The sequence below is a fragment of the Mirounga leonina genome, unplaced genomic scaffold (genome assembly GCF_011800145.1).
Source record: "Mirounga leonina isolate KUSES-001 unplaced genomic scaffold, KU_Mleo_1.0 Mir_127, whole genome shotgun sequence".
In the NCBI taxonomy this organism is placed as follows: Eukaryota; Metazoa; Chordata; class Mammalia; order Carnivora; family Phocidae; genus Mirounga; species Mirounga leonina.
In genome coordinates, this window is record NW_023270316.1 from 2,655,354 (window position 1) to 2,679,711 (window position 24,358).

The 24,358-nt window shown below is 50.4% G+C and overlaps 1 protein-coding gene and 1 long non-coding RNA gene across 4 annotated transcripts in view; one reads left to right on the forward strand and one right to left on the reverse strand.

The window, feature by feature from the left end:
• Nucleotides 1–24,358, reverse strand: part of COL4A2 (collagen type IV alpha 2 chain) — a 165,236-nt gene that overhangs the window by 60,602 nt on the left and 80,276 nt on the right. The gene's annotated exons all lie outside the window — the stretch shown is intronic.
• Nucleotides 8,349–17,165, forward strand: LOC118009238. 2 transcript variants are annotated; one of them, XR_004678843.1, is made up of 3 exons: nt 8,349–8,617; nt 15,353–15,423; nt 16,018–17,165. It is a non-coding gene; the product is annotated as an uncharacterized LOC118009238 (long non-coding RNA). The 2 variants fall into 2 exon arrangements; XR_004678844.1 differs by lacking the exon at nt 8,349–8,617 and adding an exon at nt 9,878–10,536.

The window sequence follows — 24,358 nt, forward strand, 5'->3', positions numbered from 1 at the left end:
CCCAGGCGTGGGGAAGTGGAGAGGAATTTCTCTGGGGTGGAAGATACGGATGGAGATTAAGGTAGAGTTGAAGGATGTGATCTACCCCAAAGCTTGGGATCCCCGCCTCCTCCAACAAAGGGGAGTTATGGGAAGTCTCCGTAGGGCTCCCTATGGGCCAAGGTCAGTTTTGGAGTCGGCGGGTTCTCCTGCTCTACCCTCCATGTGTTCCAGAGGGTCCAGTCAAGGCAGAAATCACCAAAGAGTCAGTCTGAGCACAAGTACTATACACAGTGGTGAAGCCGGGGTATTTCACATCTTCAAAGAATGGGGGGAAGGGGGCCATGGCCCCTTGTTTGTCCCCTCCTCCTTGAGGAGGGTTGTGCTGGAAGGTGGGCAGTCCGACCTTGGAAACACGAATCCTAGGCTCACCCTAGGCTAGTGCTCAGGGGCCTCTGCTGGCTACATTTGCTGTAAGTTTGGGGACAAAACAGGCTTTGACTCCCATTTTTATGGATTTCCCCCAGTTGTGCTCAGTTCTGTTTGCAGCTGTTAGACTATCACCGTCTTGTGATGACGCAGTCCACCCCAAGCCTTCAAATGCCCCTAATCACGGTGAGGCTTGTAGCTTGTCAGTGTTTACATGAGCACCCTTTGGGGGATAAAGTGTTGCTCCTTAGCACCGTCCTTGTTACTGTCTGCAAACTTCATCTCCGTCTGGGGGGATTATCGTACGCAGACAACTAGGAGGGGGCATCTGCTGTCAACCAAAGCAGAATGCATGCGTCTTCGAGATGAAAACCCACATTCTCCTTGTGCACTCGTTCACCTTTTCCTCGATTCCCTTTGCTGGGAAAAGTGATAGCAACATCATGTACTCACTTTCCTGCCATTGTCAGGGAACTTCTCTTTAGCCTTTGTTTCTCGGATGGGAAGTCTGGCTTTGGGAATAAAACCAGTCTTTCCTTTTCTGGAGCATGCTGTCACTGTGAAGTTCCCATAAGACTAGCCATTTTAAAGGGTTCCCAGCACATTCACAATGCTCTCTATCCACCAGCTCTGGTTCTAAAACATCTCCATCGCCCCAAAAGGCAACCCCGTACCCACCAAGCAGTCACTCCCCACCGCCCCTACCCGCCCCAGCCCCTGGTCCCCAGGCAGACTGGCATCTGCCCTCGGTGTTGATGGGCTCTATCCACTCTGGGTACTTCCAGTACACGGAGTCACGGTATGTGGCCTTTGGTGCCTGGCTTCTTCCACTTAACACAACTTTTCTGAGGTTCTTCCGTGTGGGAGCACCTCCCAGTGCTGCATTCGCTTTCATTCAGTGGACGGATGACCACAGTTTGTCCATTGGTCCGTTGACGGACACTGAGGGTGTTTGCACCTGAGGGCTGCCGTGGACAGTACTGCGGTGGGTACGCACACACGGTTATTTCTGGAGCACCTGTTCTCAGCTCCTCAGGGTATAAACTTAGGAAGGGAATCGCTGCACCTTCTGGCAATCCCGTTTCACTTTTGGAGGCCCCGCCTTGCTGGTTTCCACAGTGGTCGTGCCATGTGCATTCCCAGCAGCAATGTGTGAAGGTTCCAAATTGTGCCACGTCCTTGCTGGCACTTGCTTTTTTCCATTTTCCAGAATTATAGGCATCGCAGGGGGTGTGAAGATGGTGTCATTCTGAAGACATTATCTTGAGCTTCTCACAGATGGAACATTTCACAAATTCCACCCAGCTTCCGCCCTGGGGAAGGGCCAGGAAGGGTCTGAATTCGACCTTTGTCCCCGGGGACTGGACACTCGCTCTTGCCCATAGGACACACCCTGTGCGGCTGTGGCTAAAGGGGCATTGACGTCAAGGTCAAGGACCTTGCTATGCATGTTTCAGTCATCAGGTCTGAGAGTTCCCCGAGGATATCCTGCCCGCCCGGGCACCTAGTGTGTTTGTAAAGAGCGGCTGGAATGACCAAGGAACGAAAAGGACCTTCCTTTCTGCTAAAATGACCATCAACTTCCATCCTGAGTGGGAAAGTCACAGTCAGAAAACCTATTTCCAGTTCTTCCCTTCCTTCTGTTGGAAGTGAAGTTAGAAACAAAAATTACCCCAGGAAGTGTAGGACTCTAGTTTGAATAACTGCACAAATCTCTAAAGCTCCTAAGATTCTTGCAATCTACTTGATACAAGTATTTCCACAAAATGTTTGTCAAAAGCCAGCAGACACCGTGGAAAGGAGAGACCATGTACCGTGACCCCCGCCCACCAGTCTGATTCATATCCATGTGTTACTTGCTGGGAAACAGGACAAAGATAAGCACCATTTAATTATGTATCTTCTGGGGTGAAGCACTGTTACAGGTCTTAAAAAAATGCTTATCTCATGTTACCCCCATGCCACATGCATACTGGCCACGACCCCCACCTGAGAGGAGACAACAGGGGCTCAGGAAGGTCCTGCACAAAGAGCCAAGTGTCACACAGGTCTGGGAGTGGGCGATCCCCAAGCCTTCCATCTGCCATCACACACCGCTGGGAGTAATGGGAGCGGGCGATCCCCAAGCTGCATCAGCACCACTTGGGAGCCTGCGAGAAATGCAGAGTCTCAGGCTCGGCCCAGACCCTCCTGAGCTGCAGTGAACACGACCCCCAGGAGGTTACTTTGTGCAGTAAAGTGTGAGGATCACTGCCTGATACCACCCTCCTTCCTTTCCTGACATTCTTATAGAAGGACTGGTATCTTTTAATAAAAATCTCAAGCATGAAGTTGGATCTTAGAAGAAATGTTCCTCTTCCTGCACCAGGCAGAGGAAAATGTAATATTTATGTGTGTTAAGGGCTATTTCTAATTCAATTTTCTGGGTCCTGTCTGCAACAGACCCGAATAAACTTTGATCCCTGGGAGGATGGACGGCTGCTCCTCACCTCTCCCTCCTTGAAACCAGTACGGGAGTGTGTGTGGGATCCGGGGTCAGCCTTGGAAGCCGAAGTCTGCAAAGGCGGAGGGAATGAGTCCAGACTTGAATCCACATTGCTTAAATACCACGGCTGTGGACAGAAGGCACTTCAAGCCCTGAGACGCTTACTGAGCCTTCCTGCACGTGGAGTGTTCACTTCCGAGAAAAGGTAGACTATCCCCAGCTATGGGCACACGTGGAATGACTCCGGACCTTCAGATCCTGACATACAGGAGCGGGGCTGATGACCATCCGGGCCTGGCAAGGGTCGTCTCCCATTCATGCAACTCCAAGGGGTGCCTGTTTCTATCTGTAGCTTATCAGCCTTACAGGACACAGTGGGGAGGAGGGTAAAAAGAGCTTCCTCTGTCAGGGACGGATAAAGAGGAATGTTTCCAAGGACAAAGCCCGCTTCGCTGAACATCAGGATTTTTAATTTATGTACAGTATTTTCCTGGTAGAACAAGCTCTTCATGACTTACTGGCCAACACGTGAATAGTAGGAAATCCCTTCTCTTTCTGAAGTCTGCTTTTCCTGTCTTGCCTTTTATGGGCAGCGGGCCTCCGCAGACACCCCATATCCTCTCCAGTCCCCTGGGTAGCCCCTCCCTTCCTCAGCTGTTGGCAGTGCGTCCCAGGCCTTCCCGGCCCTCCCGACGCTGCCCTTCTCCATGACCCTCTGGGGATTCCAGCCCAAGCCCCAGCTCATTCGAAAATACGTAAAACGGCCCAGAAGCTGGGAAGGACTGCTTTTTCGGGATCCAAAACACCAGTTAGAATGAACCACGCTTCTTAGGGATAATCATTACCATTTGTGAGCAGTTTTTGTGACGACCGTGGCAGGATGAAGGAACACCGTGTTCCAAGCTAACGGTAACGTGGAGGTGTTTGCACGGTGCCTACACAGCAACAGCCAGCGAACAAGGGGCAGCTGCCTAATCCACGGGAAGTGGACGGAGCTCATGCTAAACCTGCCACCTTTTGTCTAGAGTTTCTTACTTGATATAAGAGAACATCAGCCCCGCCCGCGGTACTATTCCAGATTAAGGATCCCACCTATCTGAGGAGGGATTGTACGGGCCTTGGGACTCCTGCTCTCCAGAGCCATCTGGTACAGATCGTAGCAGCAGATCTGGGCAAAGGGGACACATCGGCGTGTAAGGAAACAGACCCTGACCCTGACCTTGCTCCACGTACAAACGTGTGGTCAACATGGGTTGTAGGCCTGAACATAAGCGCTAAAACTCTAATCTTTCTAGAGGAAAACACAGGGAAGAGTATCCGTGACTTTGGGTTAGGCAAACATTTCTGGATGTGACACAAAGATCATGAACCATATAAGAAAAACGTTGAAAACACTGAAAGGTTTGATCGTAAAGATACTGTCAAGAAATAAGGAGCAGGCCGCAGACTGGGGGACGTATTTCTGATAAATGATTTTTGTCCAGAATACAGACAGGACACCCAGAAACCAAGAATAAGAGACAACCCAAGTGAGATCTGAACAGGGGCTTGCTCAGAGAAGGTGAGCAGATGGAAACCAAGCGCACAGAAGCAGGTCTGCTCCGCTAGCCACCAGGTAGGTCCACGGTAAGGACAACTGTGGCCCCGGATCACAGAGCCAGACCGCCACGCGGGTCCTGCAGGGGATGTGGAGGAACCTGCTGGTGCGGATGCAGAATGGGGCAGCTTCTCTGGAAAAGCGTGGCAGTTTCTTATAAACGTACGCTTACTGTAAGACCTGTAGGTAAACGTTCATAGTGGCTCGATTTATTTTAGCTAAACCCCAGAAACAACCTGAATGTCCACTGGCTGATGAGTGGACCAACTGGTACGTTCACACAGCGGGCCACCGCTTAGCCTCATGAGCACAGCAGTGAAGACGGATCCAGAGGCGTTCCGCTAAGAGAGGGAAGCACATCCCGCCCGTCCGGTTGATAGGACGCTATGCTGTCATCTGATTTATGCGACATTCAAGAGAAGGCAAAACCAGGGACGGGAAACAGAGCAGTGGTGGCCAGGGGTGGGGATGGAGGGAGGGAATGGACTCGGTTCATATCGCGATTCTGGTGGTTACTACATAGCTGTACTCATTTGTCAGTATTCACTGAATTGCATGGAAAAGCTATGGTGATAAAATATCCTAAAAACAAAGGGACAAACAGAAAAGGAGAAAAGCAGAGTTTCAGAAGATAAGGCCTGACGTTCATAGGCACATTTTTCACACGGCCAAGTCCTTCTGGTACATCCCTGTAAGTGAATTTACAAGATAGATAATGTTTTGGAAAGAAAGAAGAGCGGACACTTTCAAAATGCCTTGTTAAAAAACACTAAGTCCAAAGCTTTTTCTGAAAACAACAACAACAAAAAACAAACCCACACAAATGAAGGCCTTGTCCGGAGTCCGCATCTGGAATCTGGTCTGTGGAGCGCAAGGTGGACAGAAAGGGGAGCCGTCCAGCACCCACCCGCTGAGCCGCAGACCCGGAAGCGGGTCAGGACCAAACCAGGTTCAGGAGCCAAAGACAGGTCCAGGACGTCCCTCGCCTCCACGGGGCACAGTCTTCATGAAGAACAAAACCAGACGCGTCACCTTTACTGAGATGCTGCTTTACAGTTTTACCTGAAATGATCTGACTTGGACGGATTCACATTTTAAAGCAGAGAAACGATGGGTCATCTCCTGGTTCCTACCCATAGGAGCAAAATCTGGAAACTCTGCTCCTTATTCTAAAAATAGGCAGCACGTGGGCCGTCACACTCGATGGCCTTTACCCCAACGTGAGGCCACGCTTTTTATAGTCTGGATGTGATTCTGCCTGGCATATGTTGGAGAAGTTGATCTGGGAAAGCCTTCCCTGGCTTGCAGCAATAAATACATTCTGTTTGTCTAAACGTGGTCGCTTGTCCAACACACCGACAAGATTTCCCAAGGCTCTTGTCCTCCAAGAAGACGCGGAGTGGCGTGTGGATGAGCCCAGGGCCCCGGGAGCACAGATGGCAGCCGAGAACGGGCTGGAAGGGCAGACTCTGGGGCCACGGGCCGCCCACTGGCAGGAAACGCTCTTTCCAACTGAGCACCGACTGCATGGAATACAGTATTAGTGCCCGGAGCCTCCTCATCGAGCAGCCTTTCTGTCCTTATGAGTTCGTGACACAAGGGCTCTCGGTTACACGTCCTTATCAGAAAGTGACAACTGGGGTAGGAGGCCATGCTGGAGTTACCAAATCCTGCAACCACAGTAACTAACAGCTGTCCACACAGACGGCCTTGGCAGCAGACCCTTTCATTTCCACGTGCCATCTGCACGTGGCAATCCCTCGCTGGTCTCCCCTGATCATACTCCTAGGTCACGTTCGAGGGTTACGTGACTCCCAGTAGGCCCCGAGAGCTTCTGTCCTTGCCCTGCGATTGGGCAACAGCCCCAGGAACGCTGCCTGCAGACAGGGGCGCGGGGGGGGGGGGGCGGGGGGCGGTGCAGGAAACACCCGTGTGCGGGGCCTCCAGATGCCGGCCTCCCTGCCGAGGTCGTCCACCAGGCCGGCGGGCATGCAGAGCACCGTTCTGGTGAGAGTGGCACAGAACAGGAACGGAACTGGCAGTATATCCATTTTGCATTTAGACTAAACACACTCACATGAAAGAAAACTATTCTTGAGGTTGGTGTTATATTGAGCTGGTCTGTTATGAAAAAGAACTTTGGCCAACAAAGGGAAAAAGGTTAAGGGTAAGGGAGGGTTCCAACTTGGCTGTGGCACACACATTTTTTTTTGCCCTGTTAATCTTTATTTGAAATATTCCCGAATAGGGCCATTTTGAAATAGAGATCCACGTTTTCTGTCATCAGAAGAGGGGACTTCCTCCCTTTCCTTCTCCTCCTCCTTCCCTGGCTTTAACCTACTTATCTGTTATTATATTTCCACGAAAGTGATTTACCATTTCCATTTTTGAAAGACTTTATTTCTGCGTTTACAGCACAACCTGCGGTTTTGGTGCGAGGTTGTGTGGGTTCTGCAAGCTCAGCACACCTCGCCCCGGGCCCCCTGCGGCCCCTCCCCGGCCTCGGTCTGTCTCTTCCAGACGATCGGTCATGCTGGCGGCATCCCCCGGCGTGTCCTGCAGCGAGTCCGGCTTCTTTCACCCACACAACGCGCTGGGGGCTCGCCCGCCCTGCTGTGTGCATGCACGGTGTGTCTTCCGGTCACCGAGGAGAGTTCTGTCCCAGCCCACAACTACAATTTGTTTACCCGTCCGCTCGCTGTGGGGCCTTGGAGTTGCCTCTGGTTTTTGGGGCACATGCATCTGGCTGCTATAAGCTCTCAGGTATGTTTTTTTTTCTCATATGGACACATGTTTTTGTAAATACCCAAGAGTGGGATTACCGGGTCAGATGATAAGAGTCTGTTTAACTTTATCAGCAAGTTGCAGAACTGTTTTCCAGATTGGCTGGAGCACTCAGGGCAACGCGGCTCAAGGGCAGCGACTTGAAAGGCTAACGTCTGAAGCGGCTGGCTGGTCGCCTCGAACCTCCGCAGGGGCAGGGAAAGACAGGTGAGGAAAAAGTTTCTGCTGCACAAAAACTCGGGAGAAACTCAGCTCCAAACGCCTCACCTATGGCACGGATTTCATTTTATTTCGGGTAAAAGAATGTTCCCTTCCCGGATACTGTACAAAGTGCATGTCGGTCTTTGTGGTCCAGGGTCATGGGCCTCATCTTCTAGAAGATTCTCCTAGGCAGTGACAGTCATTTCAGATTAGAGCAGCATTCATGCCACTTTTCAGATCGGCAACTCTGCTTCTCCACCGATAACCGCCTATTGCTTTCCCAAAGGCCTCACTGATTATCCAATTTGGGAGGCACTGCAGAGAGCACAGGGGGGCAGGTCCTCAGAGCAGCGAATCACTTCCCCTGGAGCTCACTAGCGGGGGGGGGGGTCCTCAGGCCGCCCCGGACCCACTGAATCGAATTGGCGTCTCCACAGGATCCTGGGTGACTGGGGTTTGCTTCAGAGCTTGAGAAGATCAGCCCAGGTGTGGTCTCCGCCCCAGGACGGGTCTCGGTTGGCTGCCAAAGCATCAATTAAGGGAAGTCTCTAACCTCAAGAATTTCTAGTCTAGCAGTTTTGGTTTGGGGAGGAAGAGCATGGAAATCCGTATTTTTGACAAGGTCCCCCAAGCAACTCAGATGCATCGCCAGGTTTGGGAGCTGGGAATAAATCTAATTCTCACACAGGACAGGGGAGGGAACAGCCCAGGGAGGTGAAAGGTCTCAGCGGCAGCTCTGCGGACCCTCCGCCCGGGAGCACTTCAGCACATCCTTCTGATGGCCGTGGCCGGGGGACCCCCACTACTGACCCTCTGAGGCCGTACTGGTGTTTGTCAACTGAGGGCACAGACTTCTAAGGCCTCCTCTCGCTTCAGAACCCAAGGATGGCCCCCTCAGCCCCTCGCACAGAGGCCCGCGTGAGCCTCCTCAAAGTGGACGGGAACTGGAGCCCCGCGAAATGCCTCAGGATAGAATTTTCCATATTTTCAGCCTTTATAATACTTGTACTTCTAGGGGTTAAAGAAGCAAACTCCTGAAGGTCAGAGACCTTATTCCATGATTGAGAACACCACGGCAGGGGCCACACTGTTCCCTCGGGTTGTTTGTCTCCCCTTTTGAGACCTCGCGAAGCCACCCCGAGGTGAGTGATGAGAGGCTTTAAGAGAAGCAACTACATGGATGCAGTTAGGCATTGAAGTGCGGGGCGAGCTGTGGAAATGCAGCGGGTGCAGGTCACTGCTGTGGGCACTGTCCTAGCCCGGAGGCCCCGTAAGCCCTGAAGGCTGAGGCTTCCTCTGATTGGTCACCTGAGTCGCACGGACAGGGCTCCTGCGTGAGGAGCCACGAGGGACACGCTCCCTGCCAAGTGGCATGACAGACATTTCCAGCGCCAACGCCCTTTACCCACGGGCGCTGGGAAGAGGCGTTCTACGTTCAGTCCCTTTGGTGACCATCACAACAAGTTCATGATTTCTGGGGCACTTCTGAAACAGTGCCAGGGGGTAACATGGTGGAGGGCTCTCACCCTCTGGTTCTGTCCCCCAGTGTGCCCTGCGGGGGCACCTCCAGCCTTAGATCCTGGCCTCGCTCTGCACCGGCCCCGTGGCGTTGCTGAGGGTGGGTCCCGCTAGGTGATCTGGCTCTGTCGGGGGGAGTGCGTGCCGAAAGGAGACCCCCCAGACTTGTGGGAAGGGGCGCCAGCCTTATCAGAACTGTGGGATTGGATAAAGAAAAACCATCTGCTGAAGTCAAGAGCTAGGACACAAGGCCAGGGTTCTGGAATGCCAGGACTCCCTCCTCCAGGGATTTAGTTCTGGTAATATTTGAACCAAGCCGTCTGAGGACAACTGTGGGTGATACACGGAACATGCTCAAACCATTTAGCACAAATACTGTGACTCAGGAGGAGTAAAGGTTATGGAGGAAAGGGCTGAGTTTGCCAACACGGGTCTGTAAAAAGCTGTAAGAGGAACATTTTCAACACTTCCTGAACGCTTCTGTTTTAGAATAAAAATTTAACTTTCCGTCAACAGAAGACACCTTCTTAGGGCCTTCTAGGCCTTTTGTTCTGTTCCTGGGGCCGAGGAAGGCAGGTGGGCAACGCCTTGCAGTTCCCGTGGCCAGCACTGGGTGGCAGTCAGCCGCGCTCTTTGGGAGCAAGACCCCGCCCCACTTCCGACTTCAGATTTGCTGCGTCCAAGATTTTGTGACTGTTTTGGGTTACCGTGACCCCCCTCCCCGGAACAGAGCGCAGGCCCCTCCTTTGTCATGGAGCGCGAGCCTCCCATGGGGAAAATTCTGATGAAAAATTTCACTGCAGGATTCCAGTGGTGTCTAAAGAGCGTATCCGATTCCGTTCTTTTCACAGGGTGGTTGAGCTAACAGTAATGAATTATTTCATAATTCCCTTCCCTTTTGACTTGCCCAGAGGAAGGGGTTCTAAGTAGATACAGATACCGGAGGACCCGATATACGCAGACCCAGGGCAGAGTTCCAAGAGATGGCTCCCCGTGGGGGCCCGAGTCAGGAGAGCAACCCACCATCCCGGAGCAGAGAGCATTTATGTACGTGAGGTGTGCAGACTCTCCAACAGCAAAGGGATTTAATGCCCACAACACCTCTGTGAGGCAGGCGCTGTTCTCACCTCCATTTTGTGGGTGAGCATGAGCCACGGCCTGGAGGGGGGCTGGTGCCCGGCTTCTCAGAGCCCTTCCGGAGGGCCTGCCGCTGTGTCTACGACCTCCACTCGAGGAACGGGTAGGACTTTGGAGCCTGAACACGTCTCTTCCACTGATCCCCACGAGGCCACAGTCAGGCCAAAAGCAACGGACCAATGGACGGAAAGAAGCCGACGTATGCCCGGGGTTCACGCCGACCCAACAGAACAGAGCCCGCCACAACCCTGGGTGATGACCTAAGATCTGCTTTTCTGCTGAAACCCAACACTGCTGCTCGGCGGCCGCCATTTCACGGCTCATTACTCCCCCTCCTGCTAGAAAGTGACCAGGGCAGAAAGAGAAGGTGAAACCCAAACGAGTCACTTCTGTTACTGGTCAAAAGGTATGCAAGGGGGGCTGGGGGGCTGCAGGGGGACGGGCGGAAACATCAGGACACCTGGAGGGGGGGCAGCTAGATGGGCCCCATGGCCGCGCTCTCTCCAGCGTCCACGCACAGACCCCCAAGCCAGCGGACTTCTCAACGGATGAGGAGGGTTTTCTTGGTAAGAAGACTGAATTGTTAGGCATCACCCGGGCAGAGGCTCAGCTGGATCTTGGAGAGTAAGTTTTCAGATACAGGGAAGTTGCTGGAAAATCAAGCCAGGCCCTGCTTCTTGGGGAGAAGGCCGTCGTGGCCACGAAGACTGGGTGACCTCACGGAACCCAAGCCAGGAGAGCAGGCCCCGCACTGCCACCGCCGTTCCTGATGGTGGTGGGGCTCCGCTGGGGGGGGGGGAGGAGCCCGCGGCAGAGCGGGTGGCCGCTTGGTTGCAAATCAAGTACAAAGGTGTGAAAGTGACTTCTGCTCGGATGTTGCCGGGACATTACGAGAGAGGCTGGTAGCTGTTTCCGAGAGCAAGCGTGAGAGAAAGGGACCCCTCGAAGATGGAAGAGGTGCTGAAGGAGACGCGGGCGGGGACTCATGACCGGAGGCTTCCAGAAAGGGGGGGCCCAGATGTCAGCACCAGAGGCAGAAGTCTACGCATCGGGGGTGAGGGGGTTTCCACGTTCCCTAAGCCCACGGGGCTGTCCAAGCATGAGGTGGTCTATCAACGGCCGGGTTACAGGTGTGGGAGCTGGAAGACCCCTCAGGATGTCAGAAGCACCTTGGGGCACCTAGACACATCTTTACCCGTGGACACATGGAATGACAAGCTTGGGGACAGCTCCTAGAGAAAGACGTCGCCTACTCTGGGCCCCGAGTGGTCCGGCCCAGGTCACACGGCTAGTTGGTGGGGAGCGGCCTGGCGTGTTCTCGTCCGTTAATTCTGCGTACTCCACGCTGCCCTTGAGTTTGGTGCCGGGGAAGCTTCCCTGGCAGACAGGAAAGCAGCTCAAAATTCAGCCTTCCTTATTCACATCTTTAAAAGTATCTGATATTCTGGAAATTGTTCCACAAAGTGTTCTTGCCAAGATGTTACCAGTAGTAACCCCTGGTGCCCCCGTTTCTGGAGCTCCTGGCCAGTCAGAGCCACGTGACGCACTGTCACCGGGCGCAGGGTGCGTGTGTGAGCTGGACGTCTGAGCCCGCCGTCAGGGATAAATCCCGCGAACAAAGGGCTGGCGCTCGCAGTCCTGTCTGACACCGCAGATGGCTATCTGGACATCCTGGACTTCCCTCCGAAGACTCCCCGGCCTGGAGTGATTTGGACGGACACTGAACACACATCCGCAATTAAAAAAAGAACAACAAACCACGAGAAATTGATCTTTTTTTCAGTCTGGTGGAAAGATAATGGATGGCTCATTTGTGCAGACACGAAACCCGGGGTCCTGGGCGGGAGGAAACCAAATGACATTAACATCCATTCCAGAGGAGTGACTCAGCTGTTGCACTGTTCTCATGACATGGGGCAAAACAGCCTCCAGAACATTCGTTCTTCTCAAAGGCATTTGTTCAAAAAAAAAAAAGCAATTTTCATCCACAAAATGGAAGGCAACAACGCAGGAGAGCTCCATCTCCAAGGCACACACTCGCTCCTGGTGTGATCCCAGGTCATCCCAGGTGACACGTGAGGATGCCCACGGCTCACTCGATACACAGGGAGTGATTATGGGGACACACGATACGTGGTCCTAGAGGAAGTGTGATCAACACAGTAAGTCCCTGCTGTCTTCGGGGTCAGAATACTCACGTTGTAGCTCATCCACCGCTCAGCTGGAGTCCAGCATCTTCATGAGATGCCCCCAGAAAGCCTGGCTCTCCGTCTTAGGAGCTGTCTCCCCGTGTCTGTCTCGTTGTCCGCCATCATCGTGGCCTCTGGGTTGGCCGTGCTCCGTGTGTGTGAGCAGCCCGGGGGGCGGCACCGGGGGAGGCGCTGGGGCTTCTCTCTGCACCTGTGTGGCCGGGCGCCGACGGTGGCCCGGACCGAGATGGCAGCTGGCTGGGCCACCGCTGCGTGCAGCCCCGCGGGGTCCCTCGGGCGGGACTCAGGAGACGCCTCGGGGGAGGCGCCCAGCTGCCCTGCCCTCGCCCCTCGGAATGTGCTTCGTCACTCTGGGAAGTGTCACGATTGTGAGCAGCTTTCCTGAATTCAGACAGAACCCGGACACGTTCCACAGCGACTTCTGGTCTCCCGCTCACACCTTGAACCCGTGCGAGCTGCTTTCTGCCCCACCGCAGGACGGGACGCGGTGGTGTGAAGGCTGCTGCAGGCCTTCCGTGGCCTTCCAGATCCTTGGAGCGTTGTGGACGTCAGCTCTTGATGGGGTCTCTCTGCACCCCCAACCTTTGTGTGCCCCCTTTCCTGGTCCCCGTCCTGTAAAGGACTGGGCTCTGCCATGACCCCTCTTTCCTTTCGCTCCAGCTGGGGATGCTGGTCCACTCTCCCTGCGTCAGGATGCCTGGGAGGAGCCAGCCCCCATCCCACAGCTGCCCCTCTGCCTACGGACCCGCAGACACTCTAGACCCAAAAGTGAACTTGCTACCTTGTTTCCTCCAGCCCTGCTCCCTTGAGCAAGGACCCAAGAACAGCGAGCACCCATTCTCCTTCTCTGTCCCTCACTCAGTTCACAGCAACCCATCCATCTGGATGCCACCACTCCCCGCCCGCCCACGATGAGCACGGGAGCGTGGCGCTCTGGCCTCCAGGGCCATCCCCTACCCCGCCCTGGCAGCCCAAGGCTCCAGCCCTCCTGCACCTTTCAGCGAGCAGGACTTAGTCAAGCAGTCCGCTGACCTCATGGGTGCTCTGATCCTAAATGGAGCTAGAAGTCCTGCCAAGGAGAGAGAAGTATAGACACAGAAAGGAGAAGAACATGCAAGAGAAAACAAGAGATAAGCATGATGAGAAGTCAACCTCTAGCAGCGCAAGAGGGAAATCAGCTTGGCTTATTAATAAATTAAAGAACCACCATGCCCTTCTAAGTTTGTAACTAGACCGTAATACCTTATGCACTTGCCCCCCGTAATTTAACCCTGCCTGGAACGCGCCCCGAGATGGGCCTGGTTTCCTGTTAGAGCAGGTCATGCAACCATGGGATTGCACGCAGACCACCTCGGCTCGTTTACTGGCACGTTCCCGGTTCCAGTGTAACTTGCTGAAGACTGACGGCAGGGCTGTCCTCGACGAGCCTTTCCCGCTGGGCGGTGTCCTGCACCCGACGAGTGCTGGTGAACCCATGGCTTCTCCCCACTTCTGCTCAGACAGAGAAGCCCCAGGCCCGCATGGCTGAGGCCCCTCCCCCCGCTCCCTGATTTCAGACACGCTGCTGGTGACGAACGTGCTATCTGCTCTCCATCTGGGAGTCACGGGCAATGCTGTCCCGGGGTTACGAGCTGCTCAGTTCAGCAGTGATTTCTTTGAGCCAGATATTCCTGTCTGTCAAGCAAAGCACGTTCTCGGAAGCCCCCATCTGACATGCCAGGAAGGATTTCAGGAGGCAGAGCATGGCATGGCTTTACCCTCTGATAGTGACTCACTGGAAAATGGTCTCCAAGTATGAATGGACTTCCATATCTTTAGCGGCTTTTCAGCTCAGCCTTCCAAGCTCATGCCCACGACCACAAAAAGGCACAGAGCCAACCCCCTGCTTGCTCCTGGGTTCTCCGGGACACACTGATGGGCGTGGAAGCCAAAGGCCCCTGGCTGATGGGCAGAGACATCTGTCTCTCTCTCCCCTCTTAAAAATCTCCAGAGGGGCACCTGGGTGGCTCAGTTGGTTAAGCGTCTTGGGTCATGATCCTGGAGTTCTGGGATCGAGTCCCGCGTCGGGTTCCCTGCTCAGCGGGGAATCTGCTTTCCCCTCTCGTGCTCTCTTCCTCTCTCAAATAAATACATAAATAAATACATAAATAAAATCTTAAAAAGAATCCCCAGAAACTAAAAACCGAGGGGGAAAAGTGAGGTGATTGAGTCTAAAATGACTCCACTGAAACTTCTGAAGTTCTAGAGCCGCCGTTGCGGCGTCTGAACAAAGAGGGCAGGTGCACCCACTGGGGCTGCAGCACGCAGGCTGGGCTGTGCAGGGGGCCGGGAATCCCACCCGGCACTGCCGAGCACGCATCTCCCGACACACACATATGAGACCCCGGCATCCCCAGTGCCTGGTCCTCAAGAGTCTCCATCACCCGTCCCACCCTCCCGAGCACCTCCGGGGCACCTGTGACTGGATGTGCTGCTGGCCCTCTGAGCAAAGTCCATCTTCCAAACACAACCCCCCGGCCTGATCTCTGAAATGATCTGCCACGTTTGGATTTTACAGGGCTTGTATAATTCCTCCAGTCCACACCTCCCACCAGCTCCCACCCTCCTCCCCCTTTCTCTTCTCAACCCCTTGCTTTAAAAATGGTCTTGACTCCATCCTTCCTCCCGAGGCACGTGACACCGCAGACCGGTCCTCCTTCTTTCTCTGCTCCTTAAAAGGAACTGCCCCTCAGACCTCCACCTCTGGCCCCTGCTCTCTTCCATGGGTGAGCCCATCCAGGGCCTGTCTGTGTGACGTCACCCTGGGCGTCACCAGGGCGTGCTGGGGGGGCACCTCACTTCTGGGCTAGGAGAGCGTCCCGCCGTCTCTCCCGCCAGGTGCGCCCGTGGGTGGGGGGGCGCCGTGCCTCTGCAAATCTGCATCTCCTCCCCACACCACAGTCTTGCACGCGGGCTTGTTGAATACGTGAACGATTATAACAGATTGAGTTTCATGAGTCTTCCATTTTCCAGGAAGAGCAGAACCTTCAAATACGTGTCAGACCCGAAGAGCGCCACTGACCCAGAAAGTTCACCTTAAAAAGGTAATTAGATTAAGTCAGAGAAATCAAAATACATCCTTAGTAGACGTTTTGCTACCTTATCCTTTTTTGCTTTGAACAATAACTGATTCACAGAGACACAGTTTAAGGGCTTTCAGGCCAAGAGACTCTCAAGGTGTGAGTGGCTATGAACTTTAGGTCAGCGAGATGAGAAGTCAAAGTCTGGGCTGCTCAGAAGCAGAGCTGCTTAGAAAGTAACAGAGCTGAACGTTTTCCTAAAACAAAACGCGGACTTTGAAGAAGCTCTTTTAGAAATAAGTTTTGTTTCTTTCAGCGCCCATGGGTGGGCAAACATGCCAACGAAACCCCACTGTCTCTTCTCCACACATCCAATTAGGTACCCTTGAGTTCACACCTTCATGAAATGGCTTATGCTGTGTATTTCACGTTACTTTAGTTTACTCTGTTTTCCATTGTAAAGGTCACGGATCATACTAAAATGAGTTGATCTGGCTCCTTTGAGCAAAGCCCAAACCAGCACAAAACGCGACCAAACCCCCATCAAGTACAGCCTCAGTCTGAGTCCTGATGATGCTTTTACCTGTAAACTTGCTCTCTGCTTCTCCCTCCTCCCAGACTAACGAGGTCATCAGGACTGTATTGATGGAATAAACAAATGGATCCACATTTACAATAAAAAGCAAAACCAAACAACCGTGGATGAAACCCTTGGTTACAAAACTGAGCGTTGCTAAACCCACCCCATGGTCGGGACAGAAGTTGGAAATGTGTGGGTGTGTTCTCAAGGTCTTAGAAAAATTCAGGAAGTCCAGCAGATGTTTTTTGTTAAGAGGCACTGGAAGCCCCAAGAGCTACATCTTTTTTTTTTTCTTCTTAAAATATAAGTGTATTTGTGAGACTGTTTTTCCTCTTAAGTAGTTCTCTGCTAAAACTTACAAAGCGGAATGCTGGCCAAAGTGTGGAACTCATCAGGCTTCAGGGGGCAACTCAGAGTGTGTGCTCGTGAACGTGAGAATCCCTATAGGAGGCAGAGATCCAGGTCAATCATCTGAAACATTTCATTTTTTGAAGAGCCCTTTTCCCTGATTTATTGAAGGAGAATGAGGACGTTTTCTTTAATCTAATCGATCATAAGTAGCATTGTGCACATTCAGAGGTGACTATTTTCCTCCTTTGTAAGATGATAGAATAGGTCATAATGATAATTACACTGTTGTGTGTGTGTGTTTGTGATATAAACGAGGATCATATTCAAGGACCCAGAAATCAAGTTAGTGGAGAATATCTAAAACATGGGGATTTTCTGCTCTCTAGTTATAATTTTGAACATAAGCTTGAACACCTATGAAATGATACTTCTCTTACTGTCCTTGGTTTGTAATCGACGTTGGGCTAGAAAAACTGCTCCACACCTCTTCTCCCAGTTCCATTTTGTAGGATATGGGCAGCAAAGGGATGGAAGTTTCCTTTTGACCAAACCTTCAAAAGCCACAGAGCAAATTAATGTCCAGAAAACATCTAACATCTTATTTCAATCTCTCGTCCGCTCGGGAATTTTCCCACTTTGGTTGCTCATGTGACTTGGTCTCCCAAGTGTCTATAAGAGATTAGGTTGTACAACGCACATGCACCACATGGATGAATTAGAATGGCAGCCACCACCCTGGCGGGCTGGTTAATGAGGCTGCAGGGCCAGCCGGCTCGCAGACCCTACTAAAGGTTAGAAATGCAGCTGGCTGGGGGCGCCTGGGTGGCTCAGTTGGTTAAGCGACTGCCTTCGGCTCAGGTCATGATCCTGGCCGGAGTCCCTGGATCGAGTCCCGCATCGGGCTCCCTGCTCGGCAGGGAGTCTGCTTCTCCCTCTGACCCTCCCCCCTCTCATGTGCTCTCTCTCTCTCTCATTCTCTCTGTCTCAAATAAATAAATAAATAAAATCTTTAAAAAAAAAAAAAGAAATACAGCTGGCTGTGTGTTTGGGAGAGCTTGGTTACTACACACGGTTATTGGGTATATTATAAATATGGAACAAATTCAAGAACATTAGATTCTCTTAGCCTTGTGGCGATGACCAAAGTCATCAAGAATTTTAATCAAGCATCTTACAGGAGGAGTTTGTGCAATTATCAGGCTACGAAAGCCGTGACCGAAGCAAGCCTCACTGGGAACCGCCTGCCTCAGCCTGGAAGCGGTGTTTTTCCCTCTGAAGAGAGCAGGTGGCCTCTTGTATTCCTGCCAGGAAGACCGCGGATTGCAAATATAATTAGATTAAAACAAATTCGGATGGTTGTGTGGGAATTTACATTTTAAAACATTTTCATGACAAACCCCTCCCAATTTAAACCATCTTCCAAAAGTCCCAATATTATCATACATTTCACAAAAGTAGATTGCATCGCCCGGGGAATGACAGGCATCTGGAGAACGAAAGGTTTCACAAGACCTAAGCTGAAACCGACACTTGTTATTTGTCAATTTGTGGGAAAGAAAATGAGTAAAATGGGTCAGATATGCAAGACTTCGGGTCTGGGAGCCAACCAAACTCACAGAGTCACTTCGACACCCATGATGGGCGAAGCTGGATTATTTCCTTCACTCCCAGCCATGCTGGGACGGGACAGCCCAGGTTTGCCCCAAATGCCAGCATTAATCTGTCACTGACCTAAAACATCGGGCAGGGTCTCCCGGCTGTTCCACGGGAGTGAGCTTCTCAGCTAGGTTTCCAGCCTCCCAGGCTTGAGGGTGAACAGGAAGAACACATTTTCTCCCGGGCCGACTCCGGGAAAGGGGTTTCAGGTCAGGCTCACCGTGTATAAAGTGAGTGTTTCTGTGAGGACTCCGTGAGCTGAGCGGCTGGCATGGAGTGTGCGATTCATGCGATTCACGGCTTCTCTCTCCTACTTCTCTGTCCTTCCACCTATGTCTGCAACGTCCTTCGCAAGAGCTACCTGAATACCAGTGTAGAGAGGATGCTTTACAATGTATGTGTTCTCTTGATTTTCCTGCCAACGAAGAAGGTTCTTTCAACTAAAAACTGGCAGGAATTTGCAGTTGATCTCTTGACAAAATGGCCTAAGCAAGCCAAGACAAATACGGTGAGACAGTCAAGGAAGGGAAAAAAAAAAACAAAACCCTCTTAAATGGATTTGGTCCAAATGAAGTGATTTTTACAAATCAATCTAAATGGATTTGGTTGGTGGTCCCCCAACTAGCTGGATGGTTTCCCACTCTGACCTGCATCTGGGCTGGTGCAGGCGGGATGATCCCAAGGGGACTGTGCTCTTCCTAACTCCATTTCTAAGGCCAGCGATGGCCCTAAATTGTGTGTCTCATCTTTTGCTGACTTACATTTGCTGCTGTTAACTCAATAGGCTGCTTGAAGTCTCCTTGTAACAGAGATGCATTTTATTATTTTTAGTTGCGCTTAAGTAAATACACTTCATGCTTTGCCTTTTTCGCCCTAAATCGGCATTATCAAAACAGTCCCGGAAACAGCCAGGATGGAGAAGGGACGAGAGAAGGAAAGGGAAGCAGGCACAGAGAAAGCCAGCCAATTTTAGACTCAGATTTTTGTGCTTCTCTAAAAATAACATCAAAGCCCTCAGAATATGTATGGCCTGGGGAGGTGGGCTCCTGGGGGGGTCTGTGTTTGCTTGGGGTTTTCCCAGGGCGGACAGCTTCTTTCTCAGGTCCCACCTAGCTGCTGTCAGCAAATATCAGCCCATCTTTTCAAACAGGAGGGCTGTCAAAATGTGGCCTTAGAGAATCTTTTCATGGGGCTCAAAAGAACAAATAAACTTAAGAATACGAGAACATGGGGTGCCAGCCTCATCCTGAGTGTCCTCGGCCCCCGAGGACAGAGCTGAGTGTCTCCTCTGTGTCCAGGAAGGACTGGGAGTTGGTATAATGACGTCGGGTCTCGGGCCATGTGACGCATCATGCCTTCCACAACGTCGCTTTGCATGTGGCAGTCCCGTTCAGAGACAATATTTCCAGCTCTGATTTACCCCCAAAATGTCTGCTTTTCCAAGGCGGTGAAACATGCCACCACCAGCCTGGTTCTGTGGTGACCGACAGTGACAAACAGTTCACCGGGCTACGACTATAAACATATGCATCCATCACCAAGTGGAAATGAGAAGTGAGAAATTCGCTTTGTAAAGTTCTCCTCTGATGTGCTTCCCCCCAATCCAGCCCATAAATGTTGATGACTGGAATGTTCGGACAATGGGCACAGGCCAGGGCGACCGAGTGGTGGTTTGGGATGCTGACAGGTTCTTAGGTTCCGGGCCTACACAGTCCGCTTCCCCATTAGTTATATCTGGCAGAGGCTCTGTAAGGAGTAGCCCACGACTCTTCTGACGCATTTGTAAGTAAACGGACTGTAAAATTATCTTCAGACAAATATCAATGGGCTGTATAAACAGTGGACCAGAGGAGGTTTTCCAAAAAAATCTCCAACTGTCATGTAATATTAACAGGGCTACACTGTGGTCTTGGCAGCCCCGCTCCGGCCCCGAGCAACATTATGACCAAGGATGGTAAGGCTGTGAATAGTCCCGCATTAGTCATGTCCGAGGAACCCGGGCTCTCAGAAGGGAGAGCAGGCTCAGGACTTGAGGAATTCAGGGCTCCCGCTGAAACACGAAATGAAACCACAGAACATCCGCATCCTCACTAGACCCTTTTCCTAAAACTTCTCTGTGCACACGGTTTGGAATGTTCAATGATTTAAACATACGATGGAAGACAAATGCTTGCTGTTTGGAATAAAGAAGCCGCGGCTATTCAAATATCAAAGTTGATTTTATTTTATCATTAGGGGTTAGAAACCATGTTTAATTCCTTCCTTCCTTACAGGATAAAAGGTCAGCCTTGTCATTTCTATTCAAAACTTGAATGGCTTAGTTTTAGATGGATATGGAGTTTAATTACAAGCTGTTCGGTCTTTATCTTTTGGAGAGCACTAGTCATAAAAAAGGAAAAAGGTGAGTGTGTTTGATCGTTTGCTAATGTAAACCCGAGTCATGAAGGCATGTTCCAGAGAAAATAAAATGATTCTATTTTCTAGAAATTGTTGCTGGCTAAATCCCATCGTTCTGGGAGCCTGTCCAAGTACAGAGCTCACCCACTGAAGTCAAGGGTAATTCCTTATAGAAAGCTACTGTGGGGGCGCACCACCCTCCACTTACAGAGTGAGAGAGACTTGCGTGCATTTTCACAAGCACCGGGCTGGCTGTTAAAAATCCCTTTCAATCTGCATTATTTAATGGCACAAATCCCCAAAGAGAGATTCCCATAAAAAAAAATAATGGCGGGTCCATATTTGTTCATCAGTTGTAATAAATGTACCGTCCGAATGAAAGATGTTAGCAATAGTGGGCAGTTGGGGGTGGAAGGTGGGGGAGGATGGGGGAAGTCTCTGTACCTTCTGAACAAATTTTCTGTAAATCTAAAGATTTAAAAATAATAGAAGAGAGAAAAGAGTACATCCCATTTATTTTAGTCTCATTTTCCTTCAGGCCTTTTACTTTTTGGGGGGTTCTTACTTATTATCTACTTTATTCTATGTCCCTCAAGTGCAATTAAAGACTTGGATCTAAAGCATCAGTAGTGAAACATTTTGTTGGGAAAAATTTTTAATTATAGACTGCGTTTCATATGTAGTTGATATAATGACCACATGTAAAAAGGTGAATATGGGGCGCCTGGGTGGCTCAGTTGGTTAAGCGACTGCTTTCGGCTCAGGTCATGATCCTGGAGTCCCGGGATCGAGTCCCACATCGGGCTCCCTGCTCAGCAGGGGGTCTGCTTCTCCCTCTGCCCTCTTCCCTCTCGTGCTCTCTGTCTCTCATTCTCTCTCTCTCAAATAAATAAAAATTATTTTTTTTTAAAAAAAAGGTGAATATGGTGTTAGAGAATGGTCGAGTTTCGTTCTTTTGCATGTGGCTGTCCAATTTTCCCAGCACCATTTATTGAAGAGACTGTCTTTTTTCCATTGCATATTTTTTCCTGCTTTGTCGAAGATTATTTGGCTACAGAGTTGAGGGTCCATATCCGGGCTCTCTATTCTGTTCCATTGGTCTATATGTCTGTTTTTGTGCCAGTACCATGCTGACTTGGTGACCACAGCTTTGTAATATAGCTCGAAATTGGGCAACGTGATGCCCCCAGCTTTGTTTTTCTTTTTCAACATTTCCTTGGCGATTTGGGGTCTTTTCTGATTCCATACAAATTTTAGGATTATTTGTTCTAGCACTTTGAAAAATGTCATTGGAATTTTGATCTCGGATGGCATTGAAGGTATAGATTGCTCTGGGTAGCACAGACATTTTAACAATGTTTATTCTTCTGATCCATGAGCATGGAATATTTTTCCATCTTTTTGTGTCTTCTTCAATTTCTTTCATGAGTGTTCTGTAGTTCCTAGAGTATAGTTCCTTTACCTCTTTATTATTCCAAGGTATCTTACGGTTTTTGGTGCTATTGTAAATGGAATAGTTTCTCTAATTTCTCTTTCTACAGTTGCATTGTTAGTGGATAAGAAAGCAACTGATTTCTGTGCATTGATTTTGTATCCTGCCACATTACTGAATTGTGGTGTGAGTTCTAGTAATTTGGGGGTGGAGTCTTGGGTTTTCCACATAAAGTATCATGTCATCTGCGAAAAGAGAGAGTTTGACTTCTTTGCCAATTTGAGTATTTTGTTTCTTTTTGTTGTCTGATTGCTGTTGCTAGGACTTCTAGTACTATGTTGAACAATAGTGGCGAGAGTGGGCATCCTTGACATGTTCCTGATCTTAAGGGAAAGGCTCTCAGCTTTTCCCCATTGAGGATGATATTCACTGTGGGTTTTTCATAGATGGATTTTATGAACTTGAGGAATTTTTCCTCTATCCCTATACTCTGAAGAGTTTTAATCAGGAAAGGATGCTGTATTTTGTCAAATGCTTTTTCTGCATCAATTGAGAGGACCATATGGTTCTTCTCTCTCCTCTTATTAATGTGTTCTATCACATTGATTGATTTGTGAATGTTGAACCACACTTGCATCCCAGGGATAAATCTCACTTGGTCGTGGTGGATGATCCTTTTAGTGAAACTCAACCATTCTCTAACACCACACACGAAGATAAACTCAAAATTGATGAAAGACCTCAATGTGAGACAAGAATCCATCAAAATCCTAGAGGAGAACATAGGCAATAACCTCTTTGACATCAGCCACAGCAACTTCTTTCAAGATACGTCTCCAAAGGCTAGTGAAACAAAAGCAAAAATGAACTTTTGGGACTTCATCAAGATAAAAAGCTGCACAGCAAAGGAAACAGTCAACAAAACAAAGAGGCAACCCACAGGATGGGAAAAGATATTTGCAAATGACACTACAGACAAAGGGCTGGTATCCAAGATCTATAAAGAACTTCTCAAACTTAACACCCAAAAAACAAATAATCAAGTCAAAAAATGGGCAGAAGACATGAACAGAGACGTCTCCAAAAAAGACATACAAATGGCTAACAGACACATGAAAAAATGGTCATCATCATTAGCCATCAGGGAAATTCAAATCAAAACCACATTGAGATACCACCTTACACCAGTTAGAATGGCAAAAATGGACAGGGAAAGAAACAACAAATGTTGGAGAGGTTGTGGAGAAAGGGGAACCCTCTTACACTGTTGGTGGGAATGCAAGTTGGTACAGCCACTTTGGAAAACAGTGTGGAGGTTCCTCAAAAAATAAAAAACAGAGCTACCCTATGACCCAGCAATTGCACTGCTGGGTATTTACCCCAAAGACACAGATGTGGTGAAAAGAAGGGCCATATGCACCCCACTGTTCATAGCAGCAATGTCCGCAATAGCCAAACTGTGGAAAGAACGGAGATGTTCTTCAGCAGATTAATGGATAAAGAAGATGTGGTCCATATGTACAATGGAATATTACTCAGCCATCAGAAAGGATGAATACCCAACTTTTACCTCAACATGGATGGGACTGGAGGAGATTATGCTAAGTGAAATAAGTCAAGCAGAGAAAGTCAATTATCATATGGTTTCACTTATTTGAAGAACATAAGGAATAGCATGGAGGACATTAGGAGAAGGAAGCAAAAAATGAAAGGGGGGTGGAATCGGAGGGAGAGATGAACCATGAAAGACGATGGACTCTGAGAAACAAACAGGGTTCTAGAGGGGAGGGGGATGGGGGGATGGGTTAGCATGGTGATGGGTATTAAGGAGGGCACGCACTGCATGGAGCACTGGGTGTTGTACGAAAACAATGAATCATGGAACACTACATCAAAAACTAATGACGTATTGTATGGTGACTAACATAATAAAATAAAATAAAATAAAATTAAAAAGGTGAATAAGCATTACAGGCGGAATGTGTCACATTGTCATGTAACTTTGCAAAGTGAGGGCTGGTGGGAGAGGGGGGAGGAGAGAAAGAGAGACTGGGGGTGGGGGGAGACAGAGAGAGACTGGGAGAGGGTGAGAGGGGGGAGAGAGAGAAGCAGAGAGAGAGGGAGAGGGAGAGAGATGGCAAGGGGGGAGAGAAGCAGAGAGGGAGAGGGAGAGAGACAGTGGGGGGGGGAGAGAAGCAGAGAGAGAGGGTGAGGGGAGAGAAGGCAGAAAAGACAGGTTACCTGCTAACATGGGCACCTGCCCCTGCCGCTCTCCCCAGGACGCACACATCCCCAGGGCCTCTCACACAGAGAGCATCTCTCCACGATGAGGGAAACAATTCTCTGTGAACCCCTCTCTTGCAGGCAACAATGGAGTTTGCCATTACTTCGCAGAAAGTGCTCAACAGAAGAAAGAGTGAGCTGTCCTGGCACGGACAGGAAAGCTGGTGGCTGGACCGTCGCTGGGCGGCTGGGGGCTTCTGAAGGGGACGTTCACTCGCCCTAACTGTCCTCGTGCTCACGGACCTGAGCCCCCACGCCCC